The 14264-nt window shown below is 45.0% G+C and overlaps 1 long non-coding RNA gene across 1 annotated transcript in view; it reads left to right on the top strand.

The window, feature by feature from the left end:
- LOC145513571 (uncharacterized) overlaps positions 1-14264 on the top strand; it is a 52461-nt gene that overhangs the window by 17102 nt on the left and 21095 nt on the right. The window lies entirely within an intron of this gene.

Genomic DNA, 14264 nt, shown 5'->3' with positions numbered 1-14264 from the left:
GGGATAAACTGGAATCAAGAAGCATGTGGCCAACTCTAGTGACTATGTTATTTATTTGAAGCTTTAAAATAATAGAGTCTTGGATAGACAGTGGTTGGCTGTCAAGGAAAAGCATGAAGTGTCGTGATGCAAAGGCATAAGACTGGACACGTCCTGTACATAAAGTGTGCTAAGAGATTTCAAAGAGTTTTTCACTGACTACCTCTTTGCTATTAAAATGGGCAGGGAGGACCACAGACTCCACAAAGTCACGTTTGTGAGAGAGCTTTGGAATTCTAGAAAGAGAACTTCTTTGGAAGGAGACTCCATCAATCTAGTTTTATTGTTAGAATAACTCTTCACTCCTGATTTGATAAACTGCCTTAATTTACTCTGTCTCCCTTGAACCTATCATGAAACCATTTTCCACTTGAATCAATCTGCAAATGATTCCTCAGCCTTGTCGGAGACTCAGGTTCTGATCCAGCAGGCACTTATTCGGGTCCGGCACGAAACACTTGCTTCTGTGTCCTTCTGAGAGATTCCTCCCCCCAAGAACTTCAGGACTTCCCTGGTGGTTAAGAATCTGCTACCGACGGACATGGGTTCAGTCCCTGGTATGGGAGCTAAGACCTCACATGCCAAGGGGCGACTAAGCCCAAGCACCACAGCTACTGAGCCCAGGCACCCTAAAGCCTGGGCTCTGCAGTAAGAGATGCCAACGCAGTGAGAAGACCAAGCACTGTGACTAGAGAAAGCCAGCTCGCAGCAGTGAAGACGCGGAGTGACCAAATGTGAGTAAATAAATGAGCATCCCACTGACCGCACCAACAGGAGCATCCCTCTCAGCAGAAGACAAGGGGCATTTTCTGGCTTTTTCTCTGCATTTGCACGAAGGGGAAGGATTATGTCTTTAAAACACGTTCAGATACCCAGTGAAATTGTTAGACAAACCCTCCTTGTTCTCTACTTTAAAGAGATATGAACAATTTGAACTTCATTGATGTAGAACTTACTTCAAGTTAGACATAAGCTTGAAAAATTACATTTATTAATAACCAAAACTAGGCTGCAAGGCACATGGTTCACCTCTGATAAGAAAACTTTATTTGAAAGTCCATTCAGCACCTATTTCCATATCAATAATTGATATCAATAATTGTGCTATTTACTGAGCATTTAAATCTAATTGTTAAAGCAGATCCTAAAAGAGAATTGACTTGCTAATTTGTAGCAATCTTGTTTAGGCTAAAATATATAGTCAGACTTAATAAGCCTGCATATCTTTGAATATCCAATATTCAGGATTATTTTCTCTGATGGATCTTATGCAGAATCAATCTAATTAATGAGAGTGTTCTATACTTCACTGTTGACAACTTTCTTTTCATATGTTTAAATTTTATTTTCAAGAATTTTCATGCCTAGAAATATAAACAGGTGACATAGAAGTTTTGAAAATATTAGTCAATGGCAACGATAGAAGAATTTTGTAAGGAAGGGGAATTAGAGATACTTCGATGCTCATTTCTGAACCTTGGCTGCCATCATAGGTGTGATGGTTGATTTTTACTTAGCTGGGCCACAGTGCCAGGTAGTTGGTCAAACATTTTGGAGTTCCTGAGATTAAGATTAATTGGTAGACTCTGAATAAAGCAGATTACCATTGGGGGCTCATCGAATCTGTTGGAGACACAAATAGGATAAAGGCTGATCTCCCCTGAGCAAGAAGAAATTCTGCCAGCAAAAGGCTTCTGAACTGGACAGTAGCTCTTCCCTGCATTTCCAGCCTGCTGGCCTACTCTGCAGATTTTGGACTGGTACCTCCACAATTATCTGAGCCAGTTTCTTAAACAGAGAAGGCGATGGCACCCTACTCCAGTACTCTGCTTGGAAAATCCCATGGATGGAGGAGCCTGGTAGGCTGCAGTCCATGGGGTCGTGAAGAGTCGGACACGACTGAGCGACTTCACTTTGACTTTTCACTCTCATGCATTGGAGAAGGAAATGGCAACCCACTCCAGTATTCTTGCCTGGAGAATCCCAGGGACAGGGGAGCCTGGTGGCTGCCGTCTATGGTGTTGCACAGAGTTGGACACGACTGAAGTGACTTAGCAGCAGCAGCAGCAGCAGTTTCTTAAATTCAATCCTCTGCACCCCATCTTTCTCTCTCAACTATCCATACATCTTCTTGGTTCTGTTTTTCTGGAGTACCCTGACTAGTACAGCATGCTTTTCGGATTACTAACATTCTGAGAAAGCACCTAGTTCCACTCTTGGCACATTTAAGAAAATGACTGTTCAGAGCTTTCTGAATGTGGGGCGTTGCTGGCTTTTAGGTCTGATGCCGAATGGCATTTAATATAGTTTCCTTGTCTCTATTATCAGTGTGATGTTTGTACAGTATTTAGCACAACCGTAATGGTTGGCAAACACATGCCAGAATCTTGTAGAACACCTGGACAAAAGAGGGCAAAGTAGTTCAACGGCATAAAACCAGAGGGAAAATAAACTTTTATTTTTTTGGCAGGATTCCATTCCAGAAATGGTTTCAAGCAGTTTCTAAATGTCAGGGTTAAACTAGCACATGTGAATAGTGGAAGAGAATAGGTTGTTGAATTTAAATAGAAGAAAATGTTAATTTTAAATGTATTTAATGGAATTTTGAAGTATTTAAACAAGCGCAATTGGCCTCCTCTGTACAGTTCAGCCACAAAATTAAAAGACGCTTGCTCCTTGGAAGAAAAGCTATGCCAAACCTATACAGTGTATTAAAAAGCATAGCCAATGCTTTGCTGACAAAAGTCTATATAGTCAAAGCTCTACGTTTTCCAGTAGTCATTATGGATGTGAGATTTGAACCATAAAGAAGGCTGGGTGCTGAAGAATTGATACTTTCAAACTGTGGTGCTGGAGAAGACTCTTGAGAGTCCCTTTGACTGCAAGGAGATCCAGCGAGTCCATCCTAAAGGAAATTAGTCCTGAGTATTCTCTGGAAGGACTGATGCTGAAGCTGAAGCTTCAATACTTTGGCCACCTTATGTGAAGAACTGACTCACTGGAAAAGACCCTGATGCTGGAAATGATTGAGGGCAGAAGGAGACGGGGACAACAGAGGATGAGATGGTTGGATGACATCACCGACTCAATGGACATGAGTTTGAGCAAATTCAGGGAGATAGTGAAAGACAGGGAAGCCTGGCATGCTACAGCTCATAGGGTTGCAAAGACTTGGACACAACTTACTGACTGAACAGCAACAGTATAGTTCAGTTAATAAGAGAAATGCTGGTTTTGTGCGATCAACTGATCAAATGCATGATACTCATTTTATGAAATAATATTTTTTCTTCACAAAAGTGCTGCATAGACAACTAGAAAAATATGGAAAGGTAGAAATTAGTCATCGTTTAGAAGATGATCATTGTTAACATTTTGGAGTATTTCTTTCCATCTTTCTATCTATGCTATTTTTAACTTGGTGTTTGGATTTTGCATGGTTGTATTACATTTTAATACACAGCATCACTTTTGGAAGTGTGTCCAAAATGCCCAAGGAGTGGAGCTCACCTTTCTGAAAATCAGAGCCAACAACTATAAAAAATTTAAAAAGAAGACATGCTATTGCTGTCAGAACACTTTTTCTCTGTCTTGTTGGTAGTCCACGTCTCTATGAGCCTCTCTAGACTGTAACCCACAGCGGTGTTTCCAAGGTGAGCAGTCCAGTTGTTCAAGCGCAGTTCTTGTTCAAATGCCAGCACTCACCTGTGGATAAACTCAGCCAAGTTTCCTCCTCTGTAAAGTGGGGATTATAAAACGCTCTCTTATATGTTGCAAGGATAACATAAAAATATGGAAAAACTCCTAGACTAGTGCTGACAGCATACCACCAGACTCTGTGTTGCCTGGACCCTGCATTTTTCATCAGTTGAGGGTCTGAGGCAGACCCTGTGCTGACCGAGTCTTTCAGGCCATTTTCCCAGAGTAGCTGCTCAGTTCATGTCTCTGTGTCATGGTTTGGTAATTCTTTGCAGGATTTCAAATCCTGTACCATCACATGGTGGTTACCAATCTTTGGCAATTAAGTATTTTTAAATGAAGATATGTACATTGTGTTTTTTTACATTAAGTGTGTAAGTTATTTATTACACACTTAATAGACTATAGTATAGTGTAAACATAATTTTTATATGCATAGGGAAATAAAAAATTCGTGGGGCTCACTTTTTTTTTAAGTTTATGTATGTATTTATTTGAGTGCCTGGGCCTTAGCTGCGGCCTCGGGATCTTCCATCTTTGTTGTGACATGCGAGGTCACGTGGAATCATCTAGCTGCAGCACGAGCACTCTCAATTTCGGCATAAGGGATCTGGTTCCCTGACCAAGGATTGAACCCTGGGCCCCCTGCATTGGGAGAGGGGAGTCTTAGCCACTGGGCCACCAGGGAATTCCCCCATGTGACTCACTTTATTTTGATATTCCCTCTTTTGCAGTTGTCTGGAACTGAGCACATAATATCTCTGAGGTCTGCCGGTAGTAATCTCTCAATTGGTGAAAACTATTGGGCTTCCCTCATAGCTCGGTTTGTAAAGAATCCGCCTGCAATGCAGGAGACCCCGGTTCAATTCCTAGGTCAGGAAGATCCGCTGGAGAAGGGATAGGCTACCCACTCCAGTATTCTTGGGCTTCCCTTATGGCTCAGCTGGTAAAGAATCTGCCTGCAGTGTGGCAGACATGGATTTGATCCCTGGATTGGGAAGATCTCCTGGAGAAGGGAAAGGCTACTCACTCCAGTATTCTGGCCTGGAGAATTCCATGGACTGTGTATAGTCCATGGGGTCGCAAAGAGTCAGACACAACTGAGCGACCTTCACTTTCACTTTCATTATTAGATAACAGGAGATTGCTTCAAATCACAACATTAACATATTTTTTTAAAACAGTAATAAGCCCCTAGTTAGTGAACGCAATTTATTAGCACTTTACACATATACCTCATTAGCCTATCTGTTCTTAATGACACTTTGTGATATAGACACCAGTACGCCCATTTTGCAGATGAAAAATGGGGGTCACATAGCTGGATTAGTTACACAGCTATCCCAAGGTCTCCCAGCTGGTAAGTGGGAAGATAGAAAGTTGAAAGTGAAAGTCGCTCAGTCATGTCCAACTCTTTGCAACCCCATGTTCCATACAGTCATGGAATTCTCCATGCCAGAATACTGGAGTGGGTAGCTGTTCCCTTCTCCAGCAGATCTTCCTCACCCAGGAATTGAACCAGGGTCTCTTGCATTGCAGGCGGATTCTTTACCAGCTGAGCTACAAGGGAAGTGGGAAGATAAGCCACTAGTTTTTCAGATCCTCCCTTTAACCTCTAGAACAAGGAAAACTTAGGTACCTCTGGTCTTATCTGTGCAGGCGTGGGAGCAGCTGCAATTGGAGAAGGAAATGGAAAGAGAAAGAAAAGGGGGTTTGAAGGAAGTTAGCTGTGATCTACAAGGGCTCTAGAAATTCACATAGAGAAGCAGACCTATTGTGAAATATCTTTCAGTGCCTGCACTCATTCTTTCAGCCCTGCTCCTCCGAGACCAGACCATGTGAGTTACAACTTTTTGATCATTGTGCTCAGAATCTTTCTGGTTGAGAATAAAAAACAGCACCAAAAAGGAGAATGTCTGTTCTTCATGAGGAATTGCAGAAAAGGAAGGCACACTTTTCTTTCTTCAATTTTCCCTAGGAAGTAAGTCATTGCATCTGAGAATGGTAGCAGAGAACACGAGTCAGTTCTTATGCATGCTTATGTCATTGGCAAACAGCTTTTGAAAGAAACACCCAGGGTAATTTATCAAGGAAACAGCTTTTGACTCTATTCTTTTCCCTGGGGTTTATGAAACTTCAGTAGGTGGCATTTTGGTGTTTAGCATGACAAGCTTGTGGAACTGAGACAGCCAGCAAGGAGAGGGGCAAGTTGATTTGGCTCCTTTCAAATACCAAGGATAAGGAGGGAAAGAAACTAATATGAATTGAGCATCTTGAATAGTCTGGGCTCTAGATTAGGGGCTGTAACGTACATTTAATTTTTGTGTATTTTCACATGCATCGAATTTAACCGTCACAGCGCTCCTTTAGTCATTCAGCTAACATTTACTAAGTGCCTGCGCATGAGCGGATACGAGGTAAGAGGCTGAGTCTGCAAGGTGAGGACACAGGGCCACAGATGCAGCCCCATTTCGGGAAGACGCAGGGCTCCTCGGACGGGCAACATTGGCTTAGGGACTCCCTGATGGCTTGATGGAACCTTCCTTAGACTGCGTGGCAGGCAGAGTGTTCACCCATAGTCTCCTGCCCTCTCTCCCTGGGCAGATCAGACCCGCACTGGGGTCCAATGGCTCTCCCAGCCTCTACGTGTTCCCTTCCCTTTTTCCCTCACTGGCATTTTCCCCAGTAAATCTCTTGCTCATCTTATCCCATTTTGGCATCTATGTCTTAGAGAACCCAAATGAACGAGATAGAAGTAATCATAGGGGTCTTGTTTATGCATGTGGCTAAGCAGGCAGTTTCTCAAATCTTGCTTTAATAGCTAGTGGCTCAAACCGCACGTGCCTCCCACCAGTAGGAAACAGCAGAGTGAAATGTGCTCGTTCGCTGGCTGAGCGACGGTCACACAGGAGGGGCCGCCACGCTGACCCCACTGTCCTCTCGGGTATCTGCCTGACGGCGGCTGACTCAGGATTTCAGCCTGCCCTGCAGCAATGTTGGTTTTGTCAAAGAAAGCATCTCAATATCTTGGACTATCAACTCCTCACTGGGGCACTTCTTTTTGTGAAGACGCAACAAATCGCACACCTTCTTCAGGGACTCAGCCTTGATCTGTTTCCTTCAGAAGCAGTTTGCCATGCCTCCCTGCCCTGACCATGTAGGTCTAAGTGCAGAGTTCATAAACTAGTTTATAAAGAGATCAGCCCCATCTCTTGGCCAAAGTGATTTCTCCAACTGGAGAACAACAGAGATATTATTACCTGGGCCACTCGCTTGGGCTTTACCACCTACTATTCTATTTTACGAGCCGTCCCAGGTGGCTCAGTGGTAAAGAATCCCCCTGCAAAGCAGGAGACATGGGTTCTATCCCTGAGTCAGGGAAGATCCCCTGGAGGAGGAAAGGGGTACCCACTCCAGTATTCTTGCCTGGAGAACCCCATGAACAAAGGAGCCTGGCAGGCTACAGTCCATGAGTTCACAAGAGAGTCAGACTCAACTTACAGACTAAATAACAACAGCAACTACAACATTTTGCTTTATGGCACCTATTGTACTGGTTTTTGTAGGTTTTTTAATGTTTAAAAGGAGTCACAAAGGAAAAAGTTAAGAGATCTAAGTGGGAGGAGAGAGAGAGATTGTAGTTCCGATTCCAGCTCAGATATTCATTACCCAGGCACCCTGTAGAGAGTTTTGTAATGTTCATGTGCTTAGTTTTCTCATCTGGAAAAGGGAATTATAATGCTGCATGGCTTGGCGGGAAGTATCTCATGTAAAAGATCCATTCATGAAGGAGTGTGAAAGTACTGGTGGAGAAGGAAATGGCAACCCGCTCCATGATTCTTGCCTGAGAAATCCCTTGGGCAGAGGAGCCTGGAGGGCTACAGTTCACAGGGTTGCAAAAGTCAGACATGTCTTAGCCACTAAACGGCAACAACAACCAGAGTAACAGGGTCACAGAGCGGGGCTTAACCACTAGCAACCAGGGGACCAAAATGCGCTGGAGGCTGGCAAGGCCTGAAGGGCAGTCAAGGGGCCTTGAGCAGGAGGTGTTACATAAATGCAGCTGATAGTTAAACCCTGCGTGAGCGCTGTGAGCCGTCAGGGTAGAATTCTACTGCAGACTTCTGAAGGGCGGGCCATGGGAGCCACAGTGCCAAAGGGAGGCCTTGCCCCCAGCAAGCGCTTTGTACATACTCTATGGATGAGTTGATAGCAAGGAAGCTGAAAGGGTAGGAGACCACCAGTACAAGAATACGTCTGTCATTCTTTCCCTGGATTCTCCTTCCCAAAAGAAGCCCAAAAGGAGGGAGACTGTGTTTTGAGAGGAAACTATTTGGATGTTCAATTGCTTCCTTATTTATCAGCATTTATTAAGCATAGTCTAAGCGCTTGGCTGACAGTTCAAGGAGCTGTCAGATCAGTCCTGGAGAGAGCTTACTACAGGTCACTTTGAAACAGTGTAGGCAGGGGCTGGCCCAGAAGTCTCCAGGGAAGAAACGCCACTGGCGTTTAGTCTGTGAGGTAGCCAGGTGAAACTTGGTAGCTTAAAAAGGGACTGTCACCTCACAGGTTCAAAGTTATAAAAGAGCCTGGTTGTAGGGGCTTCCCTAGTGGTCCAGAGGCTAAGACTTCACCTTTCAGTCTCAGGGTTGCAAGCTCGATCCCTGGTCAGGAAACTAAGACTCCACATGCGTTGTAGCCAAAACATAGAAAAAAAGCAAACCAAAACATAGGAACAAAATAGAAGCCATGTTGTATCAAATGCTATAAAGACTAAAAAAAAACGTGGTCCACATTAAAAAAAATATCTTAAAAAAACAAGAGCCTGGTTGTTAAGGGCAGCAGAGTATTTTTCATGAGCTATGCACCAGAAAAGTACAGAAAATAAAGTGTCTCCCAAGTGAAGGAGAGAGAAACATTGAAAGGACTGTAGCTGGGGGATGATATTATTCTGTTCACCGACAAGCTCTGAGACAAAATGGCAGAAGTGAGATATGCCATATGGAGGAAGAATTTGCAGACCAGCCAGCAATAAGCCCTTGGCAGATTGAAGTCAGTGTCTCTGACGGAACTTTTGCAGACACTGTCTATCTCCAGAGAATCTCTTCTGCAACAGCCTTGGAGATGGACGGGAATATGCATAAAGGAAGAGCAAGACCTCAGCCCTTGGATAGTCAAAGCTATGGTTTTTCCAGTAGTCATGTATGGATGTGAGAGTTGGATCATTAAGAAAGCTGAGCACTGAAGGATTGATGCTTTTGAACTGTGGTGTTGGAGAAGACTCTTGAGAGTCCCTTGGACTGCAAGGAGATCCAACCAGTCCATCCTAAAGGAAATCAGTCCTGAATAATCATTGGAAGGACTGATGCTGAAGCTGAAACTCCAATACTTTGGCCACTGATGCGAAGAGCTGACTCATTGGAAAAGACCTTAATTTGGGGAAAGATTGAAGGTGGGAGGAGAAGGGGACGACAGGGGATGAGATGGTTGGATGGCATCACCGACTCGATGGCCATGAGTTTGAATAAACTCCAGGAGTTGGTGATGGACAGGGAGGCCTGGTGTGCTGCGGTCCATGGGGTCACAAAGAGTCAGACACGACTGAGCGACTGAACAACAACAGCAGCAGCCCTCGGAAGAGCGGACAGATGGTTGGGCTCCGCGGGGTTTGCGTGTTCACTCAGCTTCTGCTCCACAGGTCCTAGCAGGCAGGTGTGTAAAAACCACTCGCAGGAGCCATTCCGTTTCTCCCGCGGTCTGCTTTCCGCCCTTTTCCAGCCACCAGTAGATTCTTGCTCATAAAGGCGTCCACCCCTTCATGTGCCGCTCTTGGGCCACTCTAAGTCTGACTTCCTCTTTATTTTTTTGCCACGTGGCAAGCGGGATCTTAGTTCCCTGGTGAGGGATCCAACCCACATCCCCTGCGGTGGAAACACAGAATCTTCGCCACGGAGCCACCAAGGGGAGTCCCCGGGTTCTGATTCTCGCACCTTCCGACGGTGTGGGCAGGAGCAAGCCCCCTTTGCTTCTTGTCCCGCCCGCTGCCGTGTTGAGGGCTTCACTCTGGGTCACGGCTCGCCACTCCTGCTCCATCGGTGACAGCCCGCCCCCGTTCCGCACATCCTCTTTGGCTGAACGATCTCTCTTTCTTCCTTCATATCCCCTCACCTCCGTTTCCCCAGGACATTTTTATTTAACCTCTAATCATTTTCTCCACCAGTTAATAAACTCTGCTTTATTTATTTTCCCCCCATTCACTGGGTAATGAGGTTTCAATGCACTTTCCGTCTTTCGTCTAAAAGCTATTATTAAGCTATGTAGCAACAGGGCCACCTCTCGAGGGCACCCATTTCATCCACCAAGAAGATTCCAGCTGGTTTCCAGGGGGGGCTCTCCCTGTCTCCCTCCCCCTGTCTGCTCACTTGGAGTAAGTGACGCGTTCCAAGCTCTTAAGTCCCGCAGACTCCAGCCTGACCCCTGCCTTCCCCCTCCCCCCCAACAGGCACCTGCCGCCTCCCTTCTTTGTCTCACAAGCAATTACGGGAGGCCATTCCCGTCTGCGGAGTTGGAGCGGCTGTGAACTGTGTTTCCCAGCCCGTCTTCGGGGTGGGGCCTTGGGTACAATGGTCAAGGCAACTGACCGCGAAATAAAGTGCGTTTCTTTGTCGCTGCCGCACTTTGCCTGGAGTTGAATTAGGCGCGTACGGAGGCCCCCACAGACCGTATTGTGGGCTCATCACTCTGACGTGGTACATCTACTCATTTCCCCTGAGAGTTTGCTTTTTTTGAAAATAAAAAGTATTTTTTTCTAATATTCAAAGCAATGCAAGCATGTCATAAAAATTATAAAATGGAGTTAAACAGTAAGAAAATATAGAAGATAAGTAAAATAATATAAGCAATACATTTCCGCCTTCAATCTTTCCCAGCATCAGGGTCTTTCCCAGTGAGTCGGTTCTTTGCATCTGGTGGCCAAAGCATTGGAGCGTCAGCTTCAGTATCAGTCCTTCCAACTCTTTTGCTTAGTTGGCATTGCTAGGAAGAGGCATAAATTGTAGAAAGATAGCAGCATGGATGAGAAGGGTGTTCTCTCCACAATTTCTTGAAAACCAAACCATACACTGTGCTGGGGAGCCCTTTTCTAAAGCCTTCAGAGAAATGCCTCAGGTCCTTTATTATCCCCTCAAGGAGTCAGAGAGCTTGCAGTTTTCAAGCTGTGTTATATGGAAAATCGAAGCTTAAATCAAGTTTGCCTCTTGTGGTCCCTCAGTCCAGTCTCTGGATTTTATTTCCTGAGCTGGAATTTGCAGGAGGAAGGGCGTGTTCTCAGACTGAGTGGAGTCAACAGGCTGTTTACCCAGGTAACTGATGCCCCCAGAGCCTCCGTTTCTCTTCCCAGGTTCGCGTACTCGCCCACAGCTTTTGAGCAAACCGCGGCAGCAGCAGTTTCCCTCACCTTTAACGCTAATCATCAGTTCTCCAGGCATTCTGTTCAAACAGCTTCCCCACCCTCCTCTCACGGTAAACTGCCTTCTGGTTTCCTGCAGTCTTGGCATTACTGGGTTGCACTGAGAGGACTGAGTTGGGGGTGATAGTAACAGACTTTGCTATTAATGCATATAAGTGGAGTCTAGAAAAAGGGTAGAGAGGACCTTATTTGCAGAGCACGGAGAACAGGTGTATGGATGCCAAGGGGAGGGGGATGGGTGGGACTGGGCGATAGGGACCGACACATACTCACCACTGATGCCGTGTGTGAAGCAGACACCTGATGGGAGCAGGCTGCATGGCCCGGGAACTCGCCTTAACGCCCTGTGCTGACCTGAATGGGAAGGCGGTCCAAAAGGGAGCGGACACGGGTGTGTACGGCGGACTCACTCTACTGAACAGCGGAAACGAACACGGCGTTGTAGAGCAATTACACGCCAATAAAAAAATTTTAAAAAATAAGATTAACACTGGAAAAAGGCATTGTTAAATCAGAAGGATGGTTATAATTTGGTAGTAATTTGATGTAGCCATAGTGCCATCAGTTATGAGTCATATTTGTATCCATTTATACGTGGGTGTTCATTGCAAGGTCTGTGGCTGAAGCTTAAGCTACAATACTTTGGCCACCTGATGTGAAGAGTCAATTCATTGGAAAAGACCCTGATGCAGGGAAAGATTGAAAGCAAAAGGAGAAAGGTATGACCGTGGACATGAATTTGAGCAAACTCCGGGAAATAGACAAGGACAGAGGAGCCTGGTGAGCTACAGTCCATGAGGTGGCAAAGAGTCAGACACGACTTAGTGACTGACAACAGCAATCTATGGAGGAGGGAGCTTGGGGCCTGGGGGCCACAGTGGCAATTGCCTATGAGGCCTGGGACTGTGTGGAAAGGTGGGGACAGAGTAGAATATGGGAGGAACATGGCAATCTCTCAGGTCAGGCTTTGGGATCAACAGACTGACAAAGGGTTGTGATTTATGAGTTGGGAATAGCCACACTCAAGCCCTTAGCATTGATGGATATTTTTCTCATTACATTTCAAACATAGAAAATGCTCCTTTCTGAATGAGGAATCTGGGGCCATTTTAGTCATTAGTCATTTGAAACTTTCTCTCCTGGTGTTACTGAGAAAAAAATGACAAGAACTAAAGCACATTCTTTGCTCTGAATTGCTTATATAGAACAAAATGCAATGCTTAAGTTCAGTAACTCTATTAGCCTGGTGGTTTGCTTCTTTTTCTATTTTCTATTTCTGTTTTAGTGGCTTTGTTGTATTCAAATCTTTTATTATGTGGGAACAGTGAGTAATTGAACACATACTGTGCTGGGAACATATGCGTCTATATTAACTCTCCAATGGGTCCCTGTGGCACCTGTAATAAAATCTAACTCCCTTGTATGATTCAAGGGAGGCACTCAACTCACATTTGATTATTGAACTGAGTGGGCTGAAACAATGACACCTCAACTCCACACGCATGAAAGCATGTATCTGGGAAGTTCTGGGAAAGACTGTTGGTTTCTCTTTAGCTATGTCGGTGTCAGATGGATAAGCCTGCCAAGAGGCTTGGTGGCAACCTCTTTTGGGTTTCTGGACCCTATGTCAGTGTGTGCCTGTGTGTGTGTGTGTAGTTCCCACACACGCAGCGAGCAGTGTTCTGACCCGCGTGTGAGTGTGTGTGTTCTCTGTCTCTGTCTGCCTGTGATCCCATCTGATTGTGTTCGGGCACCGACAGGACAGATCCACACAAAGTCTCAAGTGAGTCTCCCTCATCCTGGGACACAGGTTCTTGGGTGGATACCAGCTTGTCTGAGATAAACTGCTTTCTGAGAAAGAGATTTGGATTCATTAAAATCTCAGAGAATATCCACAGATGAAAATACCTTCAAAATACACACACATACACACACAACATACCTGTCACTTCTTAAAGACACAACACAAAGCAAGCAACTTAAGTATCAAACTTATGTTAGCCACGTTTGATAGAAATGCTTAAATTGCAAAATGAAGCGAAACTTACCCTGCCTCCTTCAACAGATCACATGAAATTAGTCTTAAACTTTGTGAGGGGAGGAAATGTGACTATTTTGTTCATGTTACATCCTTAGTACCCAACTCTGGATCTAGAGCAGAGTAGATATTATATAAACATTTGTTGAATGAGTCAATGAATGCATCACAAAGTACAATTAAATATGACATAATGAATTTTAATTTTTCCCCCTTTTTTTATTGGAGTGTATTTGCTTTGGGACTTCCCTGGAGGCTCAGTGGTAAAGAATCCACCTGCCTATGCAGGAGAAGCAGGTTTGACCCCGGGGTCTGGGAGGTCTCCTAAGAAGGGGATGGCAACCCCATCCAGTATTCCTGCCTGGAGAATCCCGTGGACAGAGGAGCCTGGTGGGCTACAGTCCATGGGATCGCAAAGAGTCGGACAGGACTGAGCCACTAACCAACAACAAGAGGGTAATTGCTTTACAATGGTGTGTTAGTTTCTGCTGTACAACAACGTGAATCAGCTACGTGTGTCCATACACCCCTCCCTCTTGAACCCCCCTCCCAACTCCCTCCCTGCCATCCCATCCCTCTAGGTCATCACAGAGCACCGAGCTGAGCTCCTTGTGCTAGACATACTGACTTTTAAAGAAGTTAGCATGTTTCTGGTGGTGATTAATTTCAAGTCAATGCAGATCTTCACGTGTTTGTGGTCCAATCCGCACCTTAATGGTAATTTTTTAAAAAAGACTCGTCACTTTGCTCTTGACCTGCCTGGAAGCTCTTAGCCACAGCTCCACAGCTGCTAAACTCAGCTACAACCAAGTCAAGCTTTACCGCAGCTCCATCGGATTTGTGTGAGCTGGTGCACCTTGGATTATTTTTCTAAGTAAAAGGAAACCATTTGCTTGCTGACAATGCACTAATTTAAATATACCTACAGGTATGGATTTTCCATAAACCTGGTAACCAGCCCAGCCCATTTGGCTTTTAATTCTGAAATTTATTAGCTCTTCCTAGCCATTTGCAGATACA

The sequence above is a fragment of the Giraffa tippelskirchi genome, chromosome 7 (assembly GCF_054371585.1).
Source record: "Giraffa tippelskirchi isolate mGirTip1 chromosome 7, T2T-mGirTip1v1.2.pri, whole genome shotgun sequence".
NCBI lineage: Eukaryota > Metazoa > Chordata > Mammalia > Artiodactyla > Giraffidae > Giraffa > Giraffa tippelskirchi.
This window is presented reverse-complemented; position numbering and strand designations above follow the sequence as displayed.